Consider the following 14,609-nt stretch of genomic DNA (forward strand, 5'->3'; position numbering starts at 1 on the left):
AAATTTTTTTTTTTTTTTTTTAACCCTTAAACTCGTTGGAACCTATCTCATTGACCTGCGAAATGAGGTATGTCCGAAAACGTGGACCATCGGTATAAATATATACGGAGTCCACTAATATGTTGGCGTTAAGTGTCTCTGAGGGACTATCACACGCGGAATACACTGTGGAGGATCTCTATTCTTCTCTCATTCGATTTGGTACCTCTCTTTCCTCTACTCTTGTGTTGGCTATTGTCAAACTGGAGAGAGAGAGAGAGAAAAAAAAACGTGCTGGAATGTCGATTGGGCCCTATTCAATAAGTAACTTTTGGATTTTCGAATTTTGTCTGGTTGCTGGTAGGGAAAAATTGGTGCAGAGTCGCAAGTCTCCATAGTCCGACTATACTATATAAGTAGGAAATCCTCAATTTGGCCCAGCTGTGTATTGTTCTCTCCGTTTTCTTTTTTTGTTAATAGGACGCGTCTTGGTAGGTTGAGGAATACAAGTCAGACAAAAGATGCGTTGCGGCGGAAAATTTATTCGATCAATTGACAGGAAAGAGAGAGAGAGAGAAAAAAAAACCTGCCGGGAAAACAACATAACGTGTGTGTGTGTGTGTGTGTGTGTGTGTGTATTGCAGGTAGTGCTGTGTGGTAGCTGCTGGAAAGAGAGAGGATAAGAAGGGCGAAAAAATACAAGAAGAATGAGGGAATAATAATAAGAAGAAGTCTAAGAAGATGGAACATTCTCTGGCACAGCTAGTGTGCTACGCCCGGGCCGGGCGGCCTATGCGTGGCTTCGAACCCCCCTGCCAAATGACACATCATTAATCTTTGGGGGTATGTAGCGTTGGTCGTGTGTGTAAAACGTTGCTCTACACACAACGTGTATATATATATACACACAGGATGGGAGAGGAGAGAGAGAGAAAAAAGTAGAAGAAGAGATAAAAGAAAAACACGACCCAGAAGGAAAAGGAAATCAAAACAAGTTTTTGTGGCGTAGGAAAAAAAAAATCAACTTTTATAGTTTGCCAGTCGACTTTTGGGGGGAGAGAGAAAACAACAAACACAAAATATGAAGTTAAAAGAAAAATAAAATAAAACGGGGCGGTTTAGAGATGCGTCGATCGATTACGGGTTTTCTATATTTATTTTTTTTCGAAATTTCTTGTGTTTAAACTGATTCGTTTCGAGAAATCGAAAAAAGGCTGCGATTATTGGCCGATGGCTGTGAACCAGTTTTCTTTATCTCTCGAAACTATATCTATCCAATTTGAAAAACATGGTCGAAACCATGTGTCTTGTCATGCCCGTCTACCTCTTGCCAAACACTTTTGTTGTTTTCATCTTGTTTTTTTTTGTGCGTGGAGAAATTGCAAAAGTCAAGTTTATTTGTTGGAAAGCGTTATCTGTCAACATGAGAAAACGGTTGTATGAAATATTCGTTTAAAAATTCGAAATATTCTTTCTTAAATTTAATTGCATAAGTGTTTTAAAAGTGATGGTGGTGCATTTGCGAGATGAGAAAAACGTAGTTTTAGCATGTAGCTGTTTATGCCCCACACGAACCTCTCTAGAACCGAATTTGTCTTGTGATGCAACTACAAATTCGGATCTACAGGGTAGATGTAGAGCATGATGAACTGTCACGCTGTGATGATGATCTCAAATCTCTTATCAGTATTCGCTCAGACAATTTTTCGTTCAATTTAAATTTTCATATGGTCGATCGATTCCCAGTTGCGTCAAATCAGACCGGAAACGTGATGCATCGCGTCTAGACGGATACCTAAATAAAAAACGAGAAATGGAAACAAATCAGATGTCAATATCCATTTGCGAAAACATTTACAAGTCTGACGTGAAGGTTATTTTTTGTTTTAAAGAGATATTGTACCTTTTGGTTTTTCCTTTATTTATTTTACCTTCCGTTTTCCCGAGATTCTTCCTTTTTTAAAATCTTTATTCACTTTAAATTCGATTGAGTTAGAAATGTTGCGTTTTCTTTTTTGGCTCCTCAACGGTGCATGTCTTGGGCATCCTCCTTCCGGATGCACGCGTCTATATCTGGGAGGTTTTGTGGGGTAGCAAGCAGTAGGGGAATCCATTCATCAACGGTAATGGTGCTGGGGAGGGCGTTCCATTTATCTCGTCCACATCAAACGCAGCCAGCAAACCCGATAGAGAAAATAATAAAAAAAAAGGAGCTGCGACAGCACATACACACGAGGGCAGAACACGTACATGTGTGTGTGTAAAAGTCGAGCGCAAATTTAGAACAAAGGAATAAGGTCATCGTAGCAGTAGCAGCAGCCTTTCAAAATTGAAACATTTTTTTCCACCCGTTTGCTGGGCGATATCGAAGTCGACTACGGAATTGGAAATCGTCGATTGGATGAAAGAAATGTTTTTTTTTGTGTGTGTGGCGTGGCGTTTCGTTCGACAAGCTCTGAATTCCGATGGCTTGTCGAGAAGACAATGTTGTAGTCTTATCTGCTTTGCCGAATCGATTATTCCAATCGGAACGAGAATGGAATCTTGTTTTCGTTCGAGTTTTTCTTTTTCTTTTCTGGGAGCTGAAGCGGCGGTGAATGGTTGAATATTTAGTTGTACGGTAGCTTTAGCTGTAGGAGACTTTTGAACTTCAGGAGCCGGTTTTCGACAAAATTGTCCAGGCAGCAGCCACCTGGCGTTTAAAAGAGAAACCATTTCAAGTTTGAATTTCAAAAATTAAAAATTAAAAAAAAAAAAAAAGAAAAATTGTAGTAGGTAAAAATCTTAATTCGACTTTTCTTTTTCTTGTAATAATAAGGAGATCTGATAAACAAGACATAGGCTCTTGTTGATTATTAGTAATTATAATATTCTGGCTGTTTTTCTTTGGAAACCAAGATGTGTTGTAGATTTTGTTTTCAGAATCCCCATGACGAAATGGAAGTTTAATAATCGAAAAGAATGATGACTTGCACATAGAAGTTGTTTGACTTACCGTTAACATGACGCTCTAAAAATCCAAAACTGAAAACGAAATCAGAGCTCATTTTTTTTTCCTTTTTCGTTCTCCATGTTTATGGGTCTGTGCTGGCAGACTCGCGGATCGAAGGCGTTTGCCATCACACGAGAGTCAGGCGACTAGGTCAAATTGTCCTCATCCTCGTTAAGGGCGGATGTTTGTAAACAATCCCCCCCCCCCAAAAAAAGAGTTGAGACTGAATGACGTCGATGGAAGCAATTGAAGGAATTGTTGAGAGAAAGTCTAGACACCTGCGCCGAGTAACTTGTGTAGAGAGAAACCCGTTTGCTAAAAGAAAAAAATCAAAAGAAATTATTTGACGTCTGGTGTTTGGAGACGAGATAAAAATGAAAACAAACCCCAAAATGATTCCGGAGACGGACAGGTTATTTTTCCAGTTGGGACGAAGGAGAGACATTGATTGTTGATGAAGGGCGTGTGCTGGACCCAATGTCCTGCCAAAACGAAAAAAAGAAAAACACGGAATCAGACAGACAGATCGAAATAAACAACAAAAGTGGTTACCCGCAGCAGCGAAAACTAGATGTAGCCCAGCAGCAGCACGTGTGTCACCAATTTTGGCAAATTTTTCCTTTCTTCTTCTTCTTCGGGGACATGTGTGTGTGTTTATAGAACCCCAATTTGGGTCCCTGTTTTGTCTCTTTGCTTTCGGGTCCACCCGTGGTAGAAGTAGCCGATGTGCAGGAGGACACAGTCATAAAATGGAAAACATGGGCCGACCATAGGAAACCTCTATTATCGTGAGGGACGCTGCGCTGAAGGGGTTTGAATTTTCTTTGTCGCCCAGCCACACGGCGACGACATTGACAAATGATGAGCCGGCATCAAATTCAAGTAGCTGTTTGGTTTCTTCTTCTTCTCCTCTGTTGCTAAAAAAGAAAAAGATTAATCTTTATTAGTTTGCTCTGTGTGATTAACTGATTATAATAGTCTTTTCTTCTCAATGTTTTTTTCGATGGATTGGTTTGCTTCTAAATGACTAACCTAATAACGTCAAACCAACTCTTTTTTTTTCTCCTTCTGCTTTACGTGGAAAACACGAAACTAATTGAAGCGACTCGCTTTTTTTTTGTGGAGCTTAAAGTTTTTGTCTGGAGCAGCGAGCGATCCGCGCGACGCTCTGGCGTCGGCGTCGGTCCTGTTCTCGCTTGTGTCTCACACTGCTCGTCGGCGTTGCTCTGTTACCAACAGCCGGCGCCATGTTGTGTGGAAGGAGACGAAGAAGAAGAAGAAGAAGTTGGATTACGCCTTGTTATATATTAAGGGTTCTAGATCCTCCCCTTTTGCAGCCAGTGCCGACGTGTTTTATTGTGTGGGAAGAGAGAGAGCGAGAGAAAAGATCGACCCGGTCGATATTCCAACATGGCCGATTTCTTGGTATTCCCCTCCCCCCCCCCCCCCGAACCTCCAGTCCGTTGGTCTGTTTTATTTTTTTTTAATTTTAAGTTTGAAAACGATCTTTATATGATAATGTTTTCTCCCCCTGTCTCACTCGGCTGCCGCTGTCTATTCCGCGCATATTCAAAGAAAGTGGACCAGGTCGTTGGGTAGGAACTTGACATTTTTTTCCCTCCGAGTTCTACAAAACGAATGCCCTGGCTTTTATGGATTATTGCGTTGACTCGTGTATTGGCCGCCGCCTAGCTGCATTTCCAGATGCGTCACGGGGGTACTAGTACCACCACTGGAGAATGAGACGATGGCATTTGACAATGCGAACCAATTTCAAAGGTCAGTTAGGATATTGGGGTGGTACGGTTGCATCACAAGTCTCGCGATCGTCACACTTTTTCCGTTCCATGTCGGACGTAATGAATTTGAAAAAAGGGGCTGGTATCGTATCTACATTGTGTAAGATGGGTGCAACAAAGAAACTGGCCGAAATTTCTATTCCTGGCAACAGTACAACAACGACTGGACTCACAAAAGTCCCTCGCGTTTCCAACATTTTTTGGGAAGCAGAAAATGTTGTTTTGTGTGTTCGCGTCGGGTGTCGTTTGTGTTTGTCGTCTGGCGGAATTCTTTTTTTTTTTTTTTTTTTTCTCGGCTGATTTGTTTGTTTCGGTATACGCACGCGTTGGAAAACGACACGAATGTCGTGACTGCCGGCCTTGTGACTATCGTATGTTTTTTGGGGGGGCTTTTGTCTTTTTCTCCATTTCGTCCGAGGTTTAATGTCATACAAAACTAATGCTGTTGTTTTTGGCTGTTTTCTTATCTGAACATTGAAGAAAATTCGGCTGTTTCTCTCTTTTTTTTATGATCTTGCATCGCATGATTGCAACACATATCCACAACGATACACGGTTGTACAGCAGACGGCCAGGGCCGTTGCGCTCGTTTCCTCCTCCCCATTCCCCCTCCCCCCCCCCTCTCGTTCTCTCTTTCTCCCCCCACACACTCTTTTCACTCTGTTGTATAATAAGTTTTGACGGGAGTTTTCCAACTCTGGCCGCCTATTGGCTCCCCCACTAACCGGACAACGAAGAGGGAAGAAGCAGCAACAGCCAAAAAGAGGGGGGGGGGGCAGCCATGTTGGTGGTAGCAGCTGGTGTGGAAGAATATAATATGAGAAAAAAAAAGAGAGTTGCCATTTTTATCTTTTTCAGAGAGAAATCGAGTCAAGGTGGAGCCCAGCGAAATGAGTTAAGAGGAGGATCCACACACACACACACAAAGTGCGCAACCATAACAAGTTGCGTCTTGTTATTTTTTGAAACGCGAAAGAAGACAAATGCTTTTTTAACTCTGAGCAGAACATTGTACGTATCCCGAGGAAATAGAAAGAATAAAAAAGAGAGAGAATCGGGGGAGCCCTACGGTTGCGTGCGCTAGACACAAACGCACTCTGTATGTATATATGTATTCCGGTTGGATATATATATATGTGTGTTTGTATCCTCCTCTTCTTTCTCTCTCTTTCCACTTTGTGTTGTACAGCTCAAAGCCCAACCAAAAAGAAAAAAAAAATTCCCATAACTTTGGACAGCTTTACGATCCCACGTGATTACAACAAGCGGAGAATGTTTGCCATGGCCGTGCAGGGCGCGCGGGGGCCCTCCCGTAACGATTTTTTTTTTCTCTCTTCTCTTCTTTTTTTCTCTGTGTGTGTTTTCCCATCAGAAACGCACATTTTTGTGGGCCGGCAGGCAAGGCAAAAGCTTGGACCGCTGAGTTTTTTTTTTCGGCTGTTGCTATACAGACTCGATGATGAATTTTGAAAGGAGTACCGAAAACGGCCACAATTATAAACACACGGCGTAGTACAGAAAAGAAAGAGTAAAGAAATGTTTTGGGTGTTTAGACATTTTTGAAACATGGCTGGACGTCAACGTACCGGCTGTATATAGTCACCCATAAGGATGAGCAGAGTTTTGAACGAACACCATCCTGACTTTTTGTTTGGGGGAGGCCTGTTGGTAACCAATGGCGATGGAGGGATGTGCCGCCCATTATGGTCTTTGGAAACAACAGTTTGATGTAACCATCTAACCTTTTTGTTTCTTTTAACAAATAAATGACTCGACTGTAAATGTTCATCAACTTGCCAGTGGAATACAAAATTGTAGGAGCCTCCTCAATTTAAAAAAATGGGGCCCTGGCGCCTCTTGACCTTCTTCTTCTGCTACACCAGAAAGAAGAAAAACGTGCCCCGACCTTACTGAGCTTGGCCCCCCCTATACCCCCCGTCCGTTTTTGAACAGTTTTATTGGTCTTTTTTTTCTTCTTCTTCTTCTTTCTGATGACAGACGTCCAAGACTCCGGCCCAAGTGCCGACAATTACAACATGCCTGGCTTTTATTTTTCTTCCTCTTCTTTTGGCTCCTTTTCTGTTAGTTGCCCCCTTAAACTCTCTTCTTCTCGCCAGTTATTCTTGACCTCCTCCACAAGCGAATGGAATAAGAACCAGAAGAAGAAGAAGAAGAAGAAGAAGAGAAAATGGAGGGCAAAAGGCTCGTTTGGTCACGCGTTCTCATAGCCTCGTCGGCTCCGGCGATTGAGAAAATCGCCCAAATGGAATCAAAAAATACAAAATGTTAAAAAAAATAAAAGGAGGGCAAATCGTATTCGAGTAATAATAAAGTGTATACATAAAGTTGCCAAGAGAACTTTCTCTCGAGTCAAACTGATGTTTTTTTGTTTTTTTCCGAGTGGGGCGAAGAGAGACGGGGCTCGTTTTTATTAGTTTGCTGCGGTTTTCTCGAGTTGTTATTTTTCCCCCCCCTGTTGTCTAGCCGTTCTCTTTTGCTGTTTGCCTTATGCTTTATGACGTAGAACTGTTTTTTTTTTCTTCTTCTTTAAACGACGAACAACAAGAGCAGAAAAACAAGTGATCTGGTTCTATTAGCTCGCTAGGATTGGTCTAGTATGACGACGGCGGTTAGGATTTCTCTGCCGAGATGTCGGAAGAATCGATTTCTAAAAAAACTCTACGGAAGAATAAAAGTCTCTCTCCCCCACCACCACCACCACCACCAAAGAAAAATAGAGAAAATGAGTCGACTTGGAATGGGAGGAATGACATTGAGAGAAGGTTAGCGAAGGAAGTCGTTTTTCTTCGCCCACTCACCCTAGTTTTCCAACCCCCCCTCTCACCACCCACTCTCTTTTTCTTTTTGTTTTGTCCCGGACTTCCGCTCCGATCGATGACAGCGACAGTCGGGATTGGTTGGAAAATGTTGCAGGAACAGCGCCAGCGCAATCCCCCCATCCCTACCGCCCCCGGTTACAACAAAGGCTTTTTTTTATTCTTTTCTTTTCTTTTTGAAACGTTTCTGTTCTATACGTAACATGTTGCCATGGCAGCGGCGTCGCGACGCGCTTGGGCGGGGCTTGTGGAATGGTCGCGTGCCCCCCGGTTTCTGTCGCGGAGGGGAAATGAACCTTCAAATTAAACCGGTTTTTATCGGAAACATTGCCGTAGTAGTAGTAGTAGGTAGTAGTCTGGAGCGGGTAAAAAAAAAGGGAAAAACTCGTAAGACGAATGAGTTTGACGATAAAAACAAACAAACAAAACAAACGACTACAAAAGCAAACGGCGCACGCGAGAGGTGCGAAAGCGAGCGGCACAAAGTGTCGTGTAAGAATCGTTATACAAGGAAACGATCGGTGCGACGGATAACAAGGCGAACTTTGCCCTAGACTGGGCCGATATAGAGGACAACGTCATTTAGCCTCGTCTTAACCGAATCTCGTCGTGTTTGACATATTGCCACGCAGGTTGTTGTTGAGACTGTCATTATCAGCTGATAGCCATTTTAAAAAGAGGATTACGACACAAATGGGAGACGTCCTTTTGTGCGTTTTCAAAAATGGAACGAATCGACAACATTTTGTTCTTGTTCGACAAATAATTTGAAACCCTTGGAATTTTTTTTTAGTCTGCTCTGTGAATAACAGCCGACGCCCATTTGTGTAGTATTTATTTAGTTGATTTGTACTCGACCGACAAAAGCAGTTTTGGCGCTGCGGCCAACCGAATAGACGATGAAAGACACACGGGAGTGTCGAGTCAAATTATAGACTTTTTTTTTTCCGCGCAACATAATCCGGCTCGTCTATGTAATTTCTTTTCCTCCCCCAACACCCACCCACCCCTTCTCTTTTGTATAGGCCGCGGGGTCCTCGTCAATCTAATACGACCTGCCGAGTGTTGAATGCAATGTAATGGAAAGATATTGTGTGCTGCGTGCGAGTGTGTCGTTATATATATATATATAAACATTAATGGCTTGCTGCAGCGCAGCGCAGTAGAGTGCACGCATGTGTGTGTGCTGTTGTATTGCGGTCGTGCAAGATGGCGTCATTTCTCCCACCCCTCCCCAACCCTCCATCTAGCTGCAATATTCACGTTGGCATCTGGCGCCACATCATTTTTTCTCTCTCTCTCTCTCTCGTACCGCATTCGCTCGCTTCAAATCCCTTGTGAACCACTTTTTTTTAATTCTTTTTTTTTCTTTCACGAGAAACGGGAGAAATGTGTGTGACGACATTTTCACTTCTCAAAATGGGACCCGGTTAAGAAGTTGAGCTGCTGAGGTACGCTTATGAGTCGGAGACTGACTACTCCTACCGTACTTCATCACCAGTAGCAGAGTTTTGCCTTTGTCTTTTTTCTTTGATCTCATTTTCTCCTTTCGGTCAAAGAAAAAGAAAACATATTTCGAATGTGCCCCCAAAAGAAGAAAGAAAATTCTCTCCCCGAAATTTTCCTCGTGATTTGTGTGGGTCGCCCTGTCGCACGAGACCAGAATATTCAAAAATCTAACGGTGCCCAAGTCTTTTTACGGCAATACCCCCGTCGAGCGCTTGTTTCGTCATTTTCAATTTCAATAATTGTCAAACAAAAAAACGAACTCGGCAAAGAGAAACGGATGCGATTTTGAACCCCAACATTTCAAGAACACCCGGCCAATCTTATCGAAATGCCGAGCGTTTTTTTTTATTGCACTAAAAATAATGTTTGAATGAATCATTCGTACCTGCAGTGTTGTCGAGTCCATCTTTGGTCGACGATTTTACTTGCCAGCCAAAAGTTAACGAACGCCAAAAAAGATGGAAGTCGGCAGAGAGAAGAGAGTAGCAAGAACCAGCCTTGCGATGAGCAACCTCTGCGTCAGCGTGCGGGACGGCGAGTGGTTTGACGTGGAATGGGAAATCACGTTGAGTGGACGGCAGACGCGAACGCCGGTCCGGGAATAAGAAAAAAAAATAACGAACGAAGGGGAAAAAGAAGAAAGAAAGAAAAAAAAAAAAGAAAAATAATAAGGAAGAAAAGAAAGAAAGAAAAACTTGGAGAGGGAAAACACGTCTCACCGATCGGTCGGTCTCTGTAACACAAACCTCCCTCCCTCTTTTTTTCCCCCGGTTAGAAAAACTCTTGTGCGCGTTGAGCAGCAGCAGCAGCAGCAGCGCACGCAGCGACTCTATACCAACTGTGAAGCACCGAGAGAGAGCAGAGCAGAGAGAAGAAGAAGAAGAAGAAGCGGCAACGGCGGTGTATAATAGCGAACAGCGGCGGCGACGACCATCGACGAGGCAATCGAGAGAGAGAGAGCGTATAGTGTAGAACGTAACCCAAGGTTTTTTTTTATTTTATTATTATTTTTCTTCTTCTTGCTTTTCTCTACATGTCTGGCCTCCCCACCTCCTTTTTTCCCCCTCCCTTGGCAGTGTATAGGCTCTAGGTTTCCATAGCGTTGAAAATTCCAACTAACAAGGACGAGCTACAGCCGAGAGTCAAGGGAGGTTAGAATGGGAAGAGCAGTAAAATTTATAGCCTATACGAATCTTCCGCTTAGTTGTCTCCCTCCTACCTCCCTCCCCTCCCCCCCCCCCCCCTCTCTCTTTCTCGTTGCCAGCCGAGAGAGCTGTTTCGACCTCCTCTCTTGTAACAATCCAGCTCCATGCCATCTTCTTCTTCTTCTCCGCCGCTAGCTGCTGCCATTGCCGGAATCTCTTTTGATTATGCGCGATTTAGAAGTCAAACTTTTTCTTTTCTTTTTTCTTTTTCAAATGAGAAAAGAGCCGAGAGTCTAGCAGCGCTCGAGGAGGAGGACAACTCTCAGCGGGTGGTGATAGACCGGAAGAGACATCTTTCTCTTGTTGTGTATATCCATATATACCCTTTGCAAGATACAAGTCTCTCTCTCTCTCTCTCTCTCTTTGTGTTGCGTGACGTCATCCGCTTAACTGACTGGTCGATAAAAAATTTTATTTTTTTTTATTTTCCAAACGATTGGAAAAGAAATATTGATAAATGTAAATTTAAACGCGAATGAAGTTTCTAATTGTTTTATTTCTTTCGTGTTTTTATTGTTTTTTTTAAATGGGCTAGTAGCAGTCGAGATGGTGTAAAAGGAAGTCGTAAAATAAGAAAAAAAACATTGTCGGAGGTAGACTGTGTGTGTCGCCATCACGCAAAGGCCGGGAGCTCATTTTTGTTCCCCCGTCCGTTCTTTTTTCTATACACGCAGCTCTCTCTCTCCCAGTTGATTAGTTCTTAAATAACTCTTTAAATTGTATTAGCTCGGCGGTCTCTCTCTCTTCCTTTTTATCTAGCGTGGCTCGATGGTCGAGCGATGCGGGCCTTATGTCTTTTGACAGCCGAGAAGCACGCGAAATGGCGGTGTTAGAGTATAAAAGTATAGTCAACTGTGTGAAAGGTTCGTCGGGTTTCGGTCACTCGGCAGCTCAAAGTAATGGGAATAGATTGGAGGTACTTCGGAATCGCTCTCGAATGATGAATGGCATTGTCACGTATAACTCAACCACAAATGTGTGTGCTGGAAAAGCGCCTCTCGTGTTTGGAATAATATCAGTTTGCTGCCGCTGGCGTGTTGTTTCGTTCACCGGTATTCAACGTGTTTTCAAGCAAAGGAGACCATGAAGTCTTTTTTCTTTTTCCTTTTTTTTTAGTTTAATTATTATTATTTTATTTTAAAAAAAAATTTCGAGACCTAAAACCCGGCGGAAGAAGGGAGGAAACGGGTGGGAATCGATGTCGTTCCAACGGTGGATCCCGGCGCCATTGTTCGATCGATTGTTGCCTTTATGTCGACACAAGCGTTGGCACATCTCGAACAATGGAAACAAAAAAACAATGAGATGCTAGATAGAAGAAAAGTCGATGTAAATGGTGATATGATAACTGTCAGCTGCTTTTTCACGCTTTTTATTTTTTCCAAGTCCCGCCCCTCTGCTTTCCCATTGGCGACTCGATCGCCATCTTGGATTCGGATACGAAGTTTAACTGGACACTTTTTTTTTCCCCGCATAGCTGTTGACATCTATGAACGGCGACAAGAGCTGTAGCCAACGATCGTTTCATTTGAAAAACTTTATTTCGTTTATTATTCTTTTTTTTTTTAAATTGCGGAAGCGGTGCAACAAAACTGTCACGTTGCCTGTGACGATTTTCCGCACTCTATCCGCAATCAAAAGTTTTCGGTTAATTCATTTCACGGGTAACTGTTTGGACTTCAATATTATACTTGAAGTTTTTGCGCTTCTTCTAGCTACTTGAAGTGCTCAATAGGTGGCCGTTTTTCTAAAGACGGGATTGCCTTAATCGGGGGCTAAAAGGTTGACCTGCCAAAGCAAATAGCTTCTTTTTGATTCCGGCTTGTTTGTCTGTTTGCTTTTTGATTGTTATTATTCCCGGAGAGCTTTCAGCTTTCTCCTCCTTTTGCCTGTCTAGGTTGGATGTCTTTCCAAATGTATTATGCAAATGGACCACGCAGAGAGTGTTTGACGTCTCTCCTTTGTTGTTGTTGTTGTTGCTGCTGTTGTACCGTATTCCTTTTCTCTTTTTATTATTATTATTATTATTATTTTTTGCCCGTGTGGTCTTTTCCGTGGCAGCGCCAAAATGCCCGGACTTTGGAACACAACTGGATTGCGATAAAGCGGCACTGCCACAAATAACTCCCCGTGACCAACACCGCAAAAGGTTTTGTCGCATAATTTCTCCTCATCCTCTATCTCTCTTTCTTTCTCTGAAGTTACACACACTCTCTTGTTTGTTTCTCTTGTTTATTTTATCGCTCGGTGAGCTCGGTGGGAACCCGAGTAGGTTAGATGGAATTGAAATTGGTCGAGCGGTATCTATTTCGGGCCGTCGTGTCACTCTCTGTCCCCTTCCCGGTTTTGTTTTTTATTCTCGAATAAGAAAACGTACTCTTATCAATCGTTATTCAAATTCAAATTGGCATTTACCATGAAATGTCGTCGTTGGCCATACGTGTACAGCGCTGCGTACAGTGAGTGGCACATGAATAAAAGAGCAAGTCACTCGACAAGGACCCAGATCTCTTCTAGCCGAGTTTTTTGGGTTTTTTTTTATTTTTTTATTCCCGTTTATTCCCGTTCCAGCTAGATTGGAAAATGCTCTTTAAAACGGGGGGTTAAAAAAAACAACGTGCAAGTATACAAGTACATCAATGACGATTGGCGCCGCTGCCGCCGCCCGCCGGCCGAAAATAGATTGGCCAGGTGAGGATAAATGACAGTTGTTGTTTTTGGGGTTTTTTTATTTTTATTTATTTGGCTTGCGCAGACACTCATGGAGAAAAGGGTTACCGCGTTCTCTTTTCGCCCGGCTCCATGAATTTTTAGTGAATGAAAATTTTGATCTAAATGAACGTCCAACCAGTCGGTCGCTTCGGGTGATTAAAGCGAGATTGTAAAAGAGAGCTGGAGAAAAAGGGGCTTGCAATCAATGTCACAAAGTGACTAGTTAGCAAACGACCGACGCCGATCGAGATATTCATAGCTTTTCCCCCCTTTTTTCTTGTTTGTTTGGTTTTCTTCTTCTTAATTCCGCAATGTAGTCAGCAGGTAACTGAGTACTACTCATTATGTGCATAATTTGACTGGGAAGTTGTTGTTTTTTCCCCTTTTTATTTTGTATTTAATTTGGTCTTATCCGTCGGTTCTTTCTTTAGAAGAAAGATTGAATGAAGTGAACGATGAAGCAAGATTGAGCACGCTGACTGCTACAGCCATCTGCCGATGCGACTACCAACTTGTTTTGCTCTTGCCTGGGCCACACACTGGAACGCGTCCTGGAAAAAGTTGGGAAATTAAAGAGGCGCTTGCCGACTGAAAATAGATTGTCTTCCTCTTCGGGTAGGGGGGGGGGGGAGAGAAATTGGTCGCGCTGGAAACGATTCATTATACGATTTTATAAGTACGACTAAGTGCCATGGATGAGAACTTCTTGCTTTTGTTCTTTCTTTCTTTCTTTCTTTCTTTCTTTCTTTCTTTCTTTCTTTCTTTCTTTCTTTCTTTCTTTCTTTCTTTCTTTCTTTCTTTCTTTTCTTGTTTTCTTATTCATGGCGTCGTGGCGACGCGCTCGTCTCCCTTTCGGCTTGTCTCATCCTTAATTATTCAACCTCTTGTCTCTTTGCGATCCTCTTCTTGATCGGACGATAGGATGTCACATCAATTACTTTGCCGGTCATTGCGTTTTATTATATCTAGAGCGGGAGGATTTCACCCCCTCCATCTCTATACGGCCCCCGTTTATTTTGTGGTTATCCGATTTTCCCGCTAAATGATCTATATTGTCTCGAGCGCCACAAATAATATCCAATATGAAAAGCCAGCGCCGTCGCTGCAATCTAACAGGGCAATGTATAGAAAGAGAGCGATGGTCGGGTTGCGTGGTGAATGTTTCTCTCTTGTGCGGTTGTTGAGGATGTTATTGTGTACTGTCCAACAACAGGGGCAGGAGCACCGCAAATAAGCCGGCACTCATCACCCTGGCAGAGCTTGTTCTTGTTCGGTTTTTCTACTTTTTCCTGCCCAGCATTTCCTAAATATACGAGGATATATATCTCGACGTATTTGTACACTGACTGCTTACGTGCGCGCGTGTTTTACGCCCCTTTCAAAACATCAAAATGTTGGTTGGATTTTCTTTTTACGATTTTTTTGTTGTGAAAATAAACCGACCAACAAACATTGGAAGAGCAACGTGATCACTTGGTCATCGCGTTACAGGATCGCTCCTGTTTTTATTTTTTGAAATTTTTGGGTCTTCCCCTCCGTTTCTCTGGTCACACAACAGGACAAAGTCAAATGAAGA

At 42.7% G+C, this 14,609-nt stretch overlaps 2 long non-coding RNA genes across 5 annotated transcripts in view; one reads left to right on the plus strand and one right to left on the minus strand.

The window, feature by feature from the left end:
• The window catches only part of LOC124320491, a 125,519-nt gene that overhangs the window by 10,522 nt on the left and 100,388 nt on the right, over window positions 1-14,609 (plus strand). The window lies entirely within an intron of this gene.
• LOC124320488 lies at window positions 1,355-10,667 on the minus strand. Of its 4 annotated transcripts, none has more exons than XR_006913922.1 (6): window positions 9,836-10,667; window positions 9,502-9,630; window positions 3,524-3,888; window positions 3,358-3,453; window positions 2,975-3,286; window positions 1,355-2,671 (listed from the first exon to the last, which is right to left on the minus strand). It is a non-coding gene; the product is annotated as an uncharacterized LOC124320488 (long non-coding RNA). The 4 variants fall into 4 exon arrangements; XR_006913923.1 differs by having other exon boundaries at window positions 1,355-1,774; window positions 1,911-2,671; window positions 9,502-10,661; XR_006913921.1 differs by having other exon boundaries at window positions 1,355-1,774; window positions 1,883-2,671; window positions 9,502-10,661.

Source organism: Daphnia pulicaria, chromosome 1 (assembly GCF_021234035.1).
Source record: "Daphnia pulicaria isolate SC F1-1A chromosome 1, SC_F0-13Bv2, whole genome shotgun sequence".
In the NCBI taxonomy this organism is placed as follows: Eukaryota; Metazoa; Arthropoda; class Branchiopoda; order Diplostraca; family Daphniidae; genus Daphnia; species Daphnia pulicaria.